Source organism: Rattus norvegicus, chromosome 16 (genome assembly GCF_021556685.1).
Source record: "Rattus norvegicus strain SHRSP/BbbUtx chromosome 16, alternate assembly SHRSP_T2T, whole genome shotgun sequence".
In the NCBI taxonomy this organism is placed as follows: Eukaryota; Metazoa; Chordata; class Mammalia; order Rodentia; family Muridae; genus Rattus; species Rattus norvegicus.
Genome location: NC_141549.1, coordinates 66,238,502 through 66,255,884, shown reverse-complemented (window position 1 = coordinate 66,255,884; position 17,383 = coordinate 66,238,502). Strand labels below are relative to the sequence as shown.

Sequence of the window (17,383 nt, the reverse complement as noted above, 5' to 3'; positions counted from 1 at the left end):
GGCTTGAGAAATGGCTCAGCAGATAAAGGCAACTGCCAGTAAGTCTGAGCTCAGTCTCTGGGACTCACAGGGAAAACGAAGAGAGCCCACACCTGCAGGCTGTCCTCCAATCCCGGCATGCTCTGGAGTGTGCGGACATACATGTGCAAACACATAGGTGTGTGCACATGGGCAAATACACGCATACGCGCACACATGCACACTAAATACAATGTAATAAAAACCCTTGTGGGGGGTTGGGGATTTAGTTCAGTGGTAGAGCGCTTGCCTAGCAAGCGCAAGGCCCTGGGTTTGGTCCTCAGCTCCAAAAAAAACCCAAAAAAACAAAAAAACAAAAAAAAAACCCTGTGGGTATCTAAGCTTTATGTCCAATTATAATAGAGAATTGTTAAAAGAGAATAATTGTTGCTGGAGAGATGGCTCAGTGGTTAAGAGCACCGACTGCTCTTCCAGAGGTCCTGAGTTCGAATCCCAGCAACCACATGGTGGCTCACAACCATCTGTAATGAGATCTGATGCCCTCTTCTGGTTGCGTCTGAAGACAGCTACAGTGTACTTATATATAATAAATTAATATGTTAAAAAAAAATAAAAGAGGGGGGCTGGAGAGATGGCTCAGTGGTTAAGAGCTCCGACTGCTCTTCCAGAGGTCCTGAGTTCAATTCCCGGCAACCACATAGTGGCTCACAACCATCTGTAATGGTATCCGAAACCTTCTTCTGGTGTGTCTGAAGACAGCTACAGTGTACTCACCCTACAGTGTACTCACATACGTAAAATAAATAAAAATCTTTAAAAAAAATAAAATAAAAGAGAATGAGACATTTTAAAGGCTTTTAGATTTTAACTTCCAGTTTACATTCACTCTGGGAACATTGGAAGGTTCTTGTTCTATTGAACACTGGCTATTTTCAAATATTACCGTAAAGGAACTTAATTATTTTAAAGGTAAATATAGCATTTCCTCCAGCGTCTGCTTCCAAGGTTCCTGGTGGGTCGAACCTGTCAAGTTGTATTTCCACCTTTGTGCTTTGTCTGCTCCCATCCTTAAGACATTATTTGGGATTAAGTATAATATCTATAAATACTGATGATACAGATCCTGAAAATTTTACCTTTACTTGCTTATTTTGAATCTGAGGGAAGAACAGCTTAGTAATAGAAGAGCAGTATGGTGGTTTGGCCCACATAGATTCATGTGCTTGAATGCTCGTTGCATAGGGAGTAGCACTCTTAGGAGGTGTGGCCATGTTGGAGGAACTGTGTCATGCCTTCAAGTATAGAGTGATCAAGAAGGCATCTGGGGGGGTTGGGGATTTAGCTCAGTGGTAGTGCGCTTACCTAGGAAGCGCAAGGCCCTGGGTTCGGTCCCCAGCTCCGAAAAAAAGAACCAAAAAAAAAAAAAAAAAAAAAAAAAAAAAAAGAAGGCATCTGGGGAATAGGCCTCTCTTGTGCTTCCTGTTTCCTCTTTTACTCAGACCCGTCAACATGGGCCACATTCGCACCAAGACCATGAAGAAGGCAGCCCAGGTCATCATCGAGAAGTACTACACGCACCTGGGTAATGACTTCCACACCAACAAGCGCGTGTATGAGGAGATCGCCATCATCCCCAGCAAAAACCGTCGGAACAAGATAGCCGGCATCTGATGAAGCGGATTCAGAGAGGTCCTGTGAGAGGCATCTCCATCAAGCTGCAGGAAGAAGAGAGGGAGAGGAGAGATAATGATGTTCCTGAGGGCTCAGCCCTAGATCAGGAGATCACTGAGGTAGATCCTGACACCAAGGAAATGCTGAAGCTTCTGGACTTTGGCAGTCTCCCCAACCTCCAGGTCACTCAGCCTACGGTTGGGATGAATTTCAAAACACCACGTGGAGCTGTTTAATCCGTTATGCCTTATTTTAAATAAACCTGAAAACAAAACAAAATAAAACAAAACAAAAGAAAACAAAAAAAGAAGGCATCTGGGGTCAACTTCTGACTTCCATAGCCTGTGAACACATCCGTGAACACACACACATACATGTGCACACAAGACACACACACACACACACACACACGCACGCACATACGAGGCCCATAATTAAGAAAATCATGATCATAAAAAAAAAAATAAATAAAATGCCCCCAGGATAATATAAAATTCAAAAGCCTTAAAGCTTTTCACTTCTTAACATTTCTCTATCGTGATTTAAATAAATTATACACACACAGACACACACACACACACACACACACACACACACACACACAAGGGCTTTTGAACAAAGGCTCGTCAGTGCCCAGTGTAAGGTTCACAGTGTGGGATATTGTATTATCCTGAAGGACATGGCAGAGGGCATAGTTAGTCATCTGTCAGGCAAAGACAGAGAGAGTCACAGGAAGTCCTCTTACTGGCAGCTTCAGCAAAATTAGCCGTTTTGTTTTACGTTGCGTATCACAAGAGGTCGGGGAGGGCAGGGACGAACAGTTATCGTCTCCAGAGAAATATTTCTCAGGTGGCCTCCAGTTCAACTTCTTCTGAATGAAAGCGGACAGCCAAGAGCCTTACGTAGACTAGCGGTTCTCAACATTTGGGGGTCGAGCGACCCTTTCACAGGTTTGGTATATCATATCTCCCATATGCCAGATAGTTACATGATGATTCATTACAGTAGCAAAATTACAGTTATGAAGTAGCAAAATAATTTTATGGTTGGCGTCACCATGACACGAGGGACTGCATTAAAGGGTCTCTGCGTTAGGAAGGCTGCGAGTCACCGATGTAGAGCTTTTCTGGGCCAGAGAATCTGAGAACTCTTTTCAACTTGCTGCAGCTGTGCCAGTGGCTCCTGCCCTAAGTGTTCTCGTCTCTTAGTACCACTATTTAATGTCCCCTCTTGTACGTACGTCTCGGGTGGGTCTGCTGGTGTTAGTAGATTGCTCCGTTAGGTTTCATGGCCGTTGATTCTGAGTCTCCACCCACTTTATTACAGGGCCTCTCTTCTGTTCTCTTCACTCATGTCCCTTTGTGCTGTGTTTCTTTCTCTTTTGTCACTTGTTTTCTTTCCTTTACTAGTCCTTTATTGTACCCTTCTGTAGACTTAATAGACTGGGCTCTCACTGTACGGGGAGCTTCCCGGACTCCACATTGATCTAATATCGGTCCTCATCTTTATCCACTCTCCCCCCTCCCAAGCCCAATCTTCTTAGCTAACACCCAAGCGCACTCATTCTAACCTTACTTGTTTAGCCTCCCAGTTACTGAAGTGAAAGGGGGCAATGGCTGATAATTGGCTAGCCGGACATTTGCATACCTGTGATTGCCAGAAACTGAGGTTGCTCTTCCAGTTAATATCCTCCTCTGGGAATAATATAGAGGCTACACAGGCACCTCCAGAACGGAGGAGCTATATTCTGACATACACACTCAGGTCTAACACAACCGAGCCATCATGTGGTTGCTGGGAATTGAACTCAGGACCTTTGGAAGAGCAGACAGTGCTCCAGTGCTCTTAACCACCGAGCCATTTCTCCAGCCCCCTGCCCCGTTTCTTAATTAAATAAAGAAGTTTTCCAAAGCATTAGCGCAGAGGTTCGCCTCCTCCTTCATCCTGCCGTGTGGACACATCACTCACTCCATCTGCACCCTCGCTGCAGCCTGACCTGATAAGTCCTTCACCTTAGACTTCCAGCCCTGGAGAGCTCTTTGTGTGTTTACCCAGCGTGTGCTATTCTGCTGTGGAAGCGTGGCCTGAGCTATGACTGCTGGCATGGCTAGTATTCTATTCCTCGTGACCTTACGGCATGGCGAACGGATGGGTCTGAGAGCTCTGACTTAATCAACAGCTCTACCCACCAATCCAGTCAAAATCTGACCGGACTATGGAGAAGTGATGAGACGGTAGACGGTGGAGTCCAATGGCAGAAAATGGGTCACAACGGGAGTCCTCTGGCTGGAGAGACTGCTCAGTGGTTAAGAGCACTGAGTACTCTTCTGGAGGACCTGGGTTCAATTCCCAGCACCCACATGTCAGCTCACAACTGTAACTCCAGTTTCAGGAGATCTGACACCCTCACACAGGTACGTGCATGCATGTAAAACACCAATGCACATAAAATAAAAATAAATAATTTTTAAAAAGGTGAATCCTTTGGGAGCTACGTTTTGCCTTAACCCCTTCCTGTGGTTTCAGCCCACCGTGGTGTTTGTCACAGCCTTGCGACCATGATGGACTGACTGTCTCTGTCAGGTGTGTGGTGATGGTGACCAAGGTCAGACTGCCATAGAGATGGCCGGATAAGCTGTGGGAATTGAGATGTCCACAGGGGATTAAATCAGAGCCCTCAAAACTGAATCGTCTATGGGTATGACATCACCAACACACTTGGAGGTAACCTTTTCCACTCCTCTGGACTTCTCTCTCCTGTCAAGCTAATGACTGACCAGCAGTGCCTGAGACCTCTTAAGGGGTGAGCAGCTGAGGCTTTGTTTGACCCTGCCTTGCCTTCTGCTTTCCAGAAAAGCTTCCGTCTGTCCGTCTGTCCGGTGACTTCTCTTAGCCTTTCATCCATTGCTTGGGACGCTAGCTGCTCACCCACTAACTACTTCAACAGCCCGGGCTTCCTCTGACTGAGCTGCTGCTGTCAGAGCCAGGATGATTTACAGCTAAGCAAAGTTTAGGATGCATCGATAAACTAGGACAATAAAAACCCAAGAATAGAGCCTTGCCAATAATACAGAAATCCCACAGGGGTAGAGTGAGAATCTCTTAATAACAGAAACAGCACGAGGCTGAGAGCTAAAAGCCCCTGGAGCCGCCCCTGCTGCGCGCCCCCGTCCCCTGCTGAGCGCTCCCGTTAGGAAGTCCTCCAAGCTGTGCAAGTCCCGCTTCACCTCAACAGCAGGCAGGATTTTCTGTCTCTGGAATTGTATTAGGCGCCACACTCACTTTGGCCCGTTCACCTTCTTCTCCAGAGTGCTGCTTTAATTGTGATGAGGGAGAGGACACTATAGACCCAGAGGAACGTCATACGTTAGTTTTACAAAAAAACAATTTTAATAGCTTTTTAACAACCAGAGATGATTTTACTCATAAACTTAGGATTAAATAAAAATTACGTGAAACTTTCTGAGAACGATACAGCATCATTTAAACAAAAGCAATATCAGAAATGAGTCTTTTCTTGGCATTAGATGATAGGCCAGGAGCATAGAGCTTTTCACAACCCCAAGTGGTTTGTACACAGTGGGGAATAGTCAGATGGGAAGCAGAGCCTGACCATGTTGTTACAATATTAACGCATACTTTAAACAAGTACATATAAATACTGAGCGTTGATATATACCTTATATATTACATTAAATATATATTAATTTTATAAGTGCCATATATTAATATATTGAATATATTATATTTTCTATATATTTATATATATTTATGATACATAAATATAAGATATTAACATAGGTTAATAGCTCTCTGTTAAGCAGCTACTTATTACTATGGCAAAAGACTTGAAGAAATCAACTTACAGGAGGAAAAATGTGTGTACTCTGGCTTCTGAGTCAAGAGGCTTCAAGCTGTAGTCCTTTGGATCCATTGTTTCTGAGCCTGTGGGGAGGTAGAACACCGTGGTGGGGTTGTAGGGGAGAGAGAGAGAGAGAGAGAGAGAGAGAGAGAGAGAGAGAGAGATTGCCTAGTGAATTACAGAGGCAATACTTACTGCCCTTACTGTCGATGATTGAAATCAGGTCATGACTGCTCCGAGGTATGGCTGAGAGAGTGATTTTATTGTCGCTACGAGGGAGAGTACAGCTAGAGACATCCGGACATCCGGAAGAGTCCAGAGCAGGGAGAGAGTAGCAGACTAAACCAGGCCCTGAGAAGAGAGAGATGGGAAAGCGAACGACAAAAAGAAGAGAGAGAGTCAAGAAAGGGGACCAAGAGAAAGCCAAGAACCGAGACAGAAAGAGGGAGGAGGGAAGGGGGGGCGGTTAGGGAGAGAACCAAGACAGCGCATGGCCAAAACAGTAAGGTCATATAGGAAAGGGGAGCTGGGGTGGGGATGGGGTGGGGAAGGGAAGCCCCTGGGCTGGAGAGGTTTGGGATAGGGGCAGGGTGAGAAGTGCTGGAGGGGCCACTGGTACCCAGTGAGCCTGGAGGCCAACCAGACACTTCGAGACGCTAACGGACACTACAGCCTCCACACTTAACCATTTGTCCCGCTTTCTTTGGGACTTGACAACTGTCTTTCTTTTTTTTTTTTATGAAAATAATTTATTTTTATGTACATTGGAGTTTTGCCTGCATGTATATCTGTGTGAGGGTGTCGGATACCCTGGAAGAGGAGTTACAGACAGATGTAGGCTGACGTGTGCTTGCCGGGGATTGAACCAGGGTCCCCTAGTAGAGCAGCCAGGCGCTCAACCACTGAGGCATCTCTCCAGTCCCAGTTACTGGTTTCTAAAGGAGACTGACTTTTCATCTGAAGTTTATTAGTCGGTACTGGGAATCCCCTTGGGATTTCAAAGCAGATCACTGACAAAATGAAGGCAGCATTAAAACCAAGTCATTGGGGGGCTGGGGATTTAGCTCAGTGGTAGAGCGCTTACCTAGGAAGCGCAAGGCCCTGGGTTCGGTCCCCAGCTCCGAAAAAAAAGAACCAAAAAAAAAAAAAAAAAAAACCAAGTCATTGGGAAAGAATATTAAAAAATAAAGACATGGTAAATTAGGATGGTGGACAGCTTTTCTTTTTTGTCTTGCAAAAATTCTGGAACGATTTAATTTTCATCATTTAAAATTACCCACGTCTTCTCTGGCTAAAAAGAACAAGTGATTTCCCTCTGTTCTTCATGAAACAATCCCTCTTTCAGAACCTTTTAAAATAAAGATCTATTTATTTTATATATGTGAGTACACTGTAGCTGTCTTCAGACACAGCAGAAGAGGGCATCAGATCCCACTACAGATGGTTGTGAGCCACCATGTGGTTGCTGGGAATTGAACTCAGGACCTCTGGGAGAGCAGTCAGTGCTCCTAACCACTGAGCCATCTCTCCAGCCTCCAGGGATGTTTGTTTTGATTCACAATAAATTGGTATTATGCTGGCTTGCCATTCTGCTCAGGGTTTCAGTTGATAGCATGTTGATGTAATAGATTTCCATAGCTTTTGGCTAGAGATTCCCTTGCCTAAGAGATCATCCTGTGTGTGTGTATGTTGTGTGTGTTTGCGTGTGTGTACATGCACACAGAGGCCATAAGTCCATTTCTGGTGTCATTCCTCGGGGGCCTTATCCACTTTGTTTTGTCTTTAATTTTGAGGCAGGGTCTCATGAAGCCCAGATGGGACAGAAGCCAGCCAAGGCAGACGATGGCTTCCAACTCCTGGTTTCTCAGTGGACTAGAACTTGACCAGTAGGCTAGGCTGGCCCGCCAGTGAGCCACCAGATCTCTGATTTTTCAGTGCTGGAATTACACATGTGTGCTTTATTTCATGGGGAATCTGCAGATCAAGTGACAAGCACTTTACTGACTGAGCTGCTTCCCAGCCTTTTATTACAAGCCCTCCTATAGTAATAAAATTATTTATATAATTTCTTTTATAGCAAATTATTTTGTTTGTTTCTTTGTAGTTTTGGGGATGAAATCTGGATAAGCACTTCACCACTAAGCTACATTTCCATCTTCTTTCCCCATAATCAATCTTTCTTTCTTCTTCCTTTCTTTCTTTCTCTCTCTCTCTCTCTCTCTCTTTCTTTCTTTCTTTCTCTTTTTTCTTTTGAGACAGGGTCTTATGCTTCCGGTCTAGCCTTGAATTTATGTGGCTGAGAATGGCTTTGAGTTTCTCACTCTCCTGCCTTGGCGTTCCAAATACTGCCACAGGCTTTACATTACTCATCTAAGAAACAAACTGGCCAAAACCTGCAGTTTCTGTGACCCGGATTCCTTCATTTTAGCTAAATCTTGAGCCAGGCTCAAGAGTGTCTCTTTTTCTGCAGGTCTGCAGTGGCACTGGAGCCAGGGACTCTGAGCTAGAAGGGCCAACATGGATTCCAGTGGGAGAGGAGATGTGAATTCTCTCTTTTTTCTTTTCTTTTTCTTTTTCTTTCTTTTTTTTTTTCCGGAGCTGGGGACTGAACCCAGGGCCTTGCGCTTCCTAGGCAAGCGCTCTACCACTGAGCTAAATCCCCAACCCCAGGAGATGTGAATTCTATTGCTCCACACTCTCTTTACGGCCACCTCACCTGGGTCCTATATATTGAACGTTTGAGTGTCTGGGTTGAAACATTACAACAAGCAAACACATAAACAACCAAAAGCAAGCAAGTAAGCAAGCATACAAGCAAAAAGAAGGGGGGGGGCAGATAGAAATATTGTCAGACAATAGACTTTCAAGAGGAAGGTCAAAGCCTCAATGGAAAATTCCTTCATCCCTCAATTAATCTAAAATTATAGTAACTGTAATAACGCACAAATGGGCTCTTTCTTCAAGTCTACAGCAACGTGGAGAAGTAACATTGTTCCTTTCCCACAAGCCCAATCATTTGACCATGAGCTTGAGTAGAAACTCTTCTCAGAGCCTCGAAACCGCATTCCTATAATTTTAGCTTGGTGCGATGAGGAATGCCATCCGTGTATACAAACACTTCCATGGATGTACATGAGTCCCTGCATGTGGTGTAGTTGTGTTTACACAGATTGTGAGCATGATAGGGTGAGTGTCTAATTAGGGTATCCATGGGAACGCAGACATGTTCAGGCATGGCTAAAAGGACAGGATGTGAGACCACCCAGGGTCTGTTTACACAAGAGTCAAAGACACACGAATGGGTGAGACACAGTTGACCGTCTTGGAAAGAAGACCATCTGCTTTGGAACAACAGAGGCATCCATCAACTCCTTCTTGCCCGAGACAGGCATCTCTGAGAGAGGAAGCAGCCATCTGCACAGGTGGGAGATCTGGCAGCAAGAGAGTGCCTAATTCTCCCACCACATACAGGGTGTGATGTGACCCACGAGTTCTTAAGGTACTTCTGTGACCAGGGACTAGGAAGATGGCTAAATGCTTATGGTCTGTGGGGACCAAGTTAAAGAGCACAGGAAATGGAATCTCTTCTCCCCTGCTCTGTGGGGATGTCTATAAAAAGCCAGTGAGGCCCAGGAGTGGCTAAGAACAGCACCTGTCATTGTGACCTGGCCCTGCCCACTTCTCCAGTGCACGTCCCCTTGATTCTCCTTTGATAGCTGGCTCATGACCATTGCAAATGCTTCTCATCCAAGAACAAGGCTGCTTATGTGGTCTAGAATGCCCCGGGACTCAACTCTAATGCAAAGGCATCCATCCACTGAAGTTTCTTCATGGACACCTAAGTTAGGTGAGTCTCTTCACAGGCGGAGTGATCCGTGGAGCCCAAAGTCACGCTGTTTCTCTGCTCAACGTCCCCCCTTCCTCAGGATTCTTAACTCACCCGGGAGAGCATCTCAGCATGTAACAGTAATGCTAATAAATTAATAAATGTAAGTAATTAATAATTGCAAGTATTGGTTTGCAAATACTTGTTGACCGGCCTCCTCTGGGGGCTATGATCGTTGGGAACCAAAGACTTCTCTATCTTTTAATTTACTAATACAACAAATGTTTCCGAGTGCCCTGTGTTAGGCAACAGAGCTGCCACAATGACAAAAACACTGTAACCCCAATCCTTGGGGACTCTGCAGCTAAACGGTTACAGTGAATTCTCACATAATATCCATGGGAAGGCTACATGCTGAAGTCAGAGTCGGAAAGCACTGTGGGACTGTGGGTGAGAATGCTAATTAGTCTAGCCAATATGGAAACCAGCACGGAAGGGGTCCTCAACACAACAAAAACTATGATGACTTTATGACCCACAACTGAATTATAAAACCAATGCAAACCAATGTTTTGTTCAGTTGTAAAAAATTGAGTTGTAGAATTAGAGGCTGGAGAGACGGCTCGGCAGTTAAGAACACTTGCTTCTTTTTCAGAGGACCTGAGTTTGATTCTCAGCACCCACCCTGGAATTCTCAACTGTCTCTAATCCCATGGTTCCAGAGGATCTGATGGCCTCTTCTGACTTCTAAAGGCAACAGGCATGCAAGTGGTGTGTGTCTGGAACACACACAGAACAGAATCACACAAGGACACACACAGTCACACGTGCACATGTGCACATACAGTCACACAGTCTCTCTCTCTCTCTCTCTCTCTCTCTCTCTCTCTCTCTCTCACACACACACACACACACACACACACACACACACACACACACAGTTGCCTTAGAAGGGAAGCACATAGAAGCTTTGCTTCTAAACTACACATACCACATGTCAGCTACCGGATGGAAAGTGTCTGCCTTTCTGACACAGCCTCTTGCCAGGAACTGTGCCACATTCTTCGGTGCTAAGGCACAGTCTGGAAGGAATCTGACACTCGTGCCAGCTTCCTGAAACTCAGTCTCCCCCTCTGTATCAGCTGGCTGGTCTATCTGTCTGTCCAGCTTCTCCAGGGACAATTACCTGCAAGAGGGCAAGTCAAATCAGGGACCAAACTGGCTCCTGGAGCTTCTCATTACTGCCCAGGAGACTTTGTGCAGCCTTCGCTGCCTGAGAAACTGGGGGAAATGCTTGTTGGAACTGCTCTGAGAAACTGGGGAAAAGAAGGATGTTATGATATTCATTTATGAATCAGTGCTTATGGCGTGAACTTTGTAGTGTTTCCTGTAACTTTGAAAGAACAAGAAAAGCTGATGGTTCTTGCTAAACACACTTCTCACCTTCTTTTAATGGATATTAAGTCACCACTTAAAATGTGTTGTTTTTGGAAAGACCTAACCAAAAAAAAAATAATAATAATAACCTTTCTTTTTGCTGGAGGATCATTTTTCATTTTGTAGGAAATTTTGTCGGCATCGTTAAAGCCTACCATCCTCAGCTGTCTAGACATGTCATACACGGGGTGTGTACTTCTGCCTGAGTTTTTAGTTAATTTTTTTTTTTTTTTTTTTTTTTTTTTTTTTTTTTTTTGGAGCTTGGGACCGAACCCAGGGCCTTGCGCTTGCTAGGCAAGCGCTCTACCACTGAGCTAAATCCCCAACCCCTAGTTAATTTAAATTTAATTTTTCTCCTCCTGTCATCATTAGCATCTTAATCATCTATAGTTGACTATCTTAGAGACGAAACCTGGCAATTGCTATGGTCTCCAACAAATTCCCTTTGGAACAGGTTACTTTTAATTGTAGAAAAAAATAATTAAATTCTTGAAATCATTGTTAAAAGAAAAAGTAACTAGAGTTTAAAAGACAGTGGTGTGGGGTCTGACTCCTCACTGCAGACCACTGACATTATGGATTAAAAAAAATAACATTGGAGAAAAGTTAACAACGCTAATAATAAATAAATACACAAGCAAGCAAATACAAGGTTAGTAGACTGAAATGAATTAGACATTTCTAAGTTAAAAATCTACAGGGAAAGCAAAGTCACACTTTTACCAGTTTATGTCACTCAGGTACAGTTGTGTGGTGAGGTTTTGTTTTTGTTTTTTTGCCTGATTTTTTTTTTTTTGTACAGCCCAGCATATTATTCTGCTGTTGCCTCTGTCCTCCGTGGGGCACCTGAGTTTTGGGTGCTACTCCTGGGATCTCTACGACTGTTTGGTGAATGATGTTAGGATGGACGTGACCGTTATCATAAAGGCTCTTTGTAAAAAAACAAAAACAACAACAACAACAACAAAAAACAAACAAAAAACAAAACAAAACAAAAAAAACTTTAAAAACTCGGGGTTGGGGATTTAGCTCAGTGGTAGAGCGCTTGCCTAGGAAGCGCAAGGCCCTGGGTTCGGTCCCCAGCTCCGAAAAACAGAACCAAAAAAAAAAAAAAAAAAAAAAAAAAAAAAACTTTAAAAACTCAAAAGTATTTCAAAGAAGGATATCGTATACATTTTACAGTCTGGCTATCAGTTTGATATCTTGCTGTCAAGTGTGTTTCTCAATCTGTATTTATCCATCCCATCAATAAACGTTAATGATAGAATAAAAAAAAATCTACAAACAACTTAAAGACATAAATCAATTCTTTCCAGTTTTTATTACTAAGGTCACAAAGTTTGACCTGTTGGTGTAACCAGAACATCTGTCTCCACGAGTTCTTCTTTGTTCTTCAACCAACAATGTGACCCATGCTCATCCTGTCCATACTTCACGCCCGCTAGTTATTGACTCTCCTCAGGGCCCCTGGCCTCATCATCGGCCTGCTTGACCACAGTTCATTCATTCATCCAAGAAAATATTAGTTGAAAATATTGCTGTGCCTCAGACAATATACAAGGTGATATGGACCCAGACCAGGAAGAGCTCGTCTTAAATGGGAAACAGCGAGCAGGCCCCATATGACCTATCTGTCTCATCGCTACTGCATGTAAATAGCAACAAAAGAAAACAAGTAAAGCCTATTGTGTTTCCCGTCAAAATCAAAATATGGGGGGCTGGAGACATGGTTCAGTGGTTAAGAGCATTTACTGAGGACCTGGGTTCTCTTCCCAGCACCCACCTTGGGCAGCTAACTCACTGTAACTCCAGCTCCCAGGTTTCCAGTGCTCCTTTCTGGCCTCTGAGGGTACCTGAAGGAATATGGTACACATGAACTCATTTAGGTACACACACACACACACACACACACACACACACACACACACACACAAAACACATCTTTTACAAAGAAAACTGTAGGTTGGAATTCTCCCTAGAGTTTCATCTCTTTTCTTGTATCATGCCTTTTCAGGAGGAAGTTGTAAAAGACAGAAGATAACAGAATTTGGTGGGAGGGGGCAGGGAAGAGGAAGACTAGAATGTTCGTTACTATGTTGCTCTGAACTTCCTGCAAATTCATTTTTTTTTTTTTTTTGGTTCTTTTTTTTCCGGAGCTGGGGACCGAACCCAGGGCCTTGCGCTTCCTAGGCAAGCGCTCTACCACTGAGCTAAATCCCCAACCCCTCCTGCAAATTCTTTAAGCTCTACTCTTCCGCTTCTGACAAGAAGAGAAGTCGTGTCTGCAGGGTAAATATGTTTAGAGGCAAACCAGGGCAAAAATGAAGAAATGAACTTCAGCATTCTTGTCACCCTTCCTGTGGCTCCCCTTCCTGCCGTTCTTACTCCCCGTGATACCCAGGGCCTAGACCTCTGAAGTGATGGGACTCTGGCTCTGAGAAGTTCAAGCCACTCACCTCAAGGCTTGCTTGGTCACCCACTGGCTTGGCTCAATCTTTACTCCGTGTTCTCAGATCTCAAAGGATCATATTGTGTCTGCCTATGCTTTTGAGACAAGGCCAAAGATACAGCCTCGTCGGTCTGCCACCTTCAAATGGACTGTCCTCCTGCCTCAGCATCCCGAGTGTTAGAGTTATAGGCATGTGCCACCATCTCTTAAGTTAAAATACGTGTGTGTGTGTGTGTGTGTGTATGTGTGTGTGTTTTATGAAATTGAAAAGGATATGGTAGGAAAGGAGGAGGATGTCTTAAGGGAGAGGGGAAATGAGGATATTGGAAGGAAACCATGGAATAGGTGGAAGGAAGGGAAGAGGGAGCATGGGAAGAGGGAGCACAGGAAGAGGGAGCACGGGAGGAACCTGTGTAGGGAGGGGAATAGTGAAGAAGGAAAATGAGACACATATGAGAACCTTACGGTGAAACCTGACGTCCCCTTGGATGTGAACCTGAAAGTTAATTAAGAATAAAATAGCCCGGGTTCCTCCCGGGGCTACACCTGTCTGAGCGTCGCTTGACGAAAAAAAAAAAAAAGAATAAAATAGGATATATATATATATATATATATATATATATATATATACATACATATATATATATATATTCATTGTTACTCTATGGGCGGCAGCTGGTGTACTCATGTGCACATGAGTGTCTGGACGCAAGCTTGAAGAGTGGCCTGAAGTCGAAACCAAGTGCCTTCCTCTATCACTTTCTGCCGTGTTTTTTTTTTTTTTTTGTTTTGTTTTGGTTTTTTTTTAAGACTTATTTATTTCATATATGTGAGCACACTGTAGCTGTCCTCAGACACACCAGAAGAAGGCATTGGATCTCATTACAGATGGTTGTGAGCTTGCTGGGAATTGAATTCAGGACCTCTGGGAGAGCAGTCAGTGCTCTTAACTGGTGAGCCATCACTCCACCTCCTCTGCCTTGTTTTACTTTTTTTGTTGTTGTTTTTGTTTTTTGTGGTCTCCGCCATGGTGTCATCAATCAGCTAAACTGACTGGGCAGAAGATTCCAGGGACTTGCCTCTCTGTCCCACCAGTGCTGGGATTACAGGAGTGTGCCACCACACCAGATTTTCCTTCCTCCCTCCCTTCCTTCCTTCCTTCCTTCCTTCCTTCCTTCCTTCCTTCCTTCCTTCCTTCCTTCCCTCCCTCCCTCCTTCCCTCCCTCCCCCCTCCCTCCCTCCCTCCCTGCCTGCCTGCCTGCCTGCCTGCCTGCCTTTCTATCTACCTTTCTTCACGATTTGTCCATTTTTTTGTTGTAGGTGTAGGGGTGTTTTGCCTGCATGCATGTGTGTGCACCGCGTGTATGCCTGAGGGTGTCAGATCTGGAAATGGAGTTATAGCTGTTTGGAAGCTCCATGTTGAGTTCAGGAAAGCAAAGGCCTCTGCAAGCGCAGCCTCTCCTCATAACTACCGAGCAGTCGCTCCAGCCCTTCCCACACCAGTTTTTTTATGTAGGTGCTGGGATCTGAACTCAGATCCACATGCTTGCACAGCAAGCACGTGCTCGACGGAGCCACGGTCCTCTCCCTGTGTTGTTTAAAATTTGCAAATTGTTTCTGGAATGTTCCACTTAATATTTTCAACCTCTTTCGGGGCCTGATCGGCTGTGGGTACTGAAGCCACAGAGAATGATAAAGAAGACTATTGAAGTGGAAAAACGTGCCTCAGCCTCGGGAAGGAACTGCATCCTGGAACTGGAGACCCGGATGGAATCCAGAGAGGCCTTTCTGACTCATTCTGGTTCCCTCTGCACACCTGCACTGCCTTTGGTTGTTTAAAAAACAACCTACTCCTGACCAATTTAGCTTTCTGCACTGCCCATGGTGGTTCAGGTAAGCAATGACTGATGGCTTCATTCCCACTCACAGATTCCTGAAGGGGCATTTGAGCTCACGAGTCTTTCCTGGGTCAGCCTCAGCAATGCTGGCCAGTTGAGAGCAACTCATCAGAGCCAGACACACAAGCTCTCCCTAAAGTGACAGACAGTGAGGCTTGGGACAAGGGACTGGCTCTTAGAATGGGAAGATGGGGACCTGGGAAGATGGCTCGGGTAGTAAACTGACCTCCACACCGACATGAGGACCTGAACTTGAATCTCCAGCATCCACAAAAGAGTGAAGGCAGGAATTAGTGTTAGGAGCGTATAGGTTCTCAACTTTCCTAGTGCTGCGGCCCTCTGATACAGTTCCTCATGTTGTGGTGATCCCCAACCATACCTATTTCGCTGCTACTTCTTTTTTTTTTTTTTTTTTTTTTTTTTCAAGATTTATTTATTTATTTATTATATATAAGTACACTGTAGCTGTCTTCAGATACACCAGAAGAGGGCATCAGATCTCTTTACAGATGGTTGTGAGCCACCATGTGGTTGCTGGGAATTGAACTCATGACCTCTGGAAGAGCAGTCGGGCGCTCTTTTTTTTTTTTTTTTTTTTTTTTTTTTTGGTTCTTTTTTTTCGGAGCTGGGGACCGAACCCAGGGCCTTGTGCTTCCTAGGCAAGCGCTCTACCACTGAGCTAAATCCCCAACCCCGAGTCGGGCGCTCTTAACCGCTGAGCCATCTCTCCAGCCCTCGCTGCTACTTCTTAACTGTAATTTTGCTACCTTTATGAATCAATATCTGATACGTGACCTCAGGGGGTCACGACTCATAGGTTGAGAACCACTGGTATAGATGGCTAGTTCCTTAGAGCTTACCAATCCGTGAGGTGAACTTCAGGTATAGAGAAAGACAATCTCAAAAGAACAGGTGGAGAACAATAAAGACACTTGATCTCTGGCCTACATGGGCACGCTCATGGGTAAGTGAACCTTAACAGGCAAGTGGAAAGAGATGGAGAAGGAGAGGGAGAGGGAGGGGGAAGGGGAGAGAGAGGGGAGGAGAGAGGGGGAGGGGAGAACACAAACAAGAAAACACACACACACACACACACACACACACACACACACACCAACCAAGGCGAAATAGGCCACAGCATTTGTCCAGCAAGGCAAAATCTACCTCTGCAGTTTGGAATGTAGATCTGGCATAGTCTGATGTCTTATTTTCTTCCATTTCCTGCTTGCCTCCCTACCCAAACTCACGCTCCATAATGAATGCGCTTGACCCTCCATGACTACAGGGCTCTGCACAGATTGTGCACACTCTGGAATGTTCTTCCTCTTTTTCCACCTGACTAGCTTCTAATCATGCTTCAAAGAGTCAACTCAAATGTCACATTCTCATGCACAGAAAATAATCTCTAGTCTGAGTTTCATTTTACTGGGAATTAATCACCTTAATTGTCATGGTGATACTTGTCACCCTTGAGGGGCGGTAGTATCATTGTATCTCAGTAGCAAAGCGGCGTGCACGGGAAACTTCTGAAGGATATTCTAAACGGTGATGGTGGGAAGTTACAATTGGTAGCCGTATCAGAAGATATGAAGGGTTTGTTTGTGTGTGTGTGTGTGTGTCAGAGAGAGAGAGAGAGAGAGAGAGAGAGAGAGAGAGAGAGGTGTTTCTGATAAGATTACTAACTGTTCCCTTTTAACAATACCTTAGGCCTATCACAACCTAACAAATGACTACATTTCCCAGACTTCCTTGTGGCTAAGGACAAAACATATGACTAAGTCCCCTGCTCTAGATTGTGGATATAAGAGACGAGTGCAACATCTATGCTCATTGCTTAAAAGGAAACAGTTTGCTGTCTGCTTTTTCTCTTCCCCCTCTTCTGGACCGAACATAAGGTGGTCATGACCTAGCTTTGACTGCGCAGCCAAGAACAACATCCTAGGAACTATGATGCAACAAAAGATGGGAAGGAGCCACGTCCCTAAATGACCCAAAGGAGCTCAACAGTGCCAGCAGCCTGGACCACTCTTCTCTGCTCTCTTGTTTGAGAAATAAACCGGTTGTATCTTCTTTAAGCCAATAGTTGGAGTCATAGCCATGTTACCAATGCGTTACTCTAGCCATCTAGCCTTCTGGAGGACAAGCAGAACACAGTTCTCAGAGCAGGGGTGAAAAACACTGTTCCGATTTTGTCTCCATACCCCAAACAGAGCATCTTATAAAGGAGAAGTGTTCAATGAACCTTTGACAATTCAATGGTG

At 44.6% G+C, this 17,383-nt stretch overlaps 1 protein-coding gene and 1 pseudogene; one reads left to right on the top strand and one right to left on the bottom strand.

Annotated features, from left to right (window-relative positions):
- The window catches only part of Erich1 (glutamate-rich 1), a gene marked incomplete at its 5' end in the record, with an annotated part of 52,793,804 nt that overhangs the window by 17,408,479 nt on the left and 35,367,942 nt on the right, over positions 1-17,383 (bottom strand).
- Rps17-ps6 (ribosomal protein S17, pseudogene 6) lies at positions 1,461-1,891 on the top strand (annotated as a pseudogene).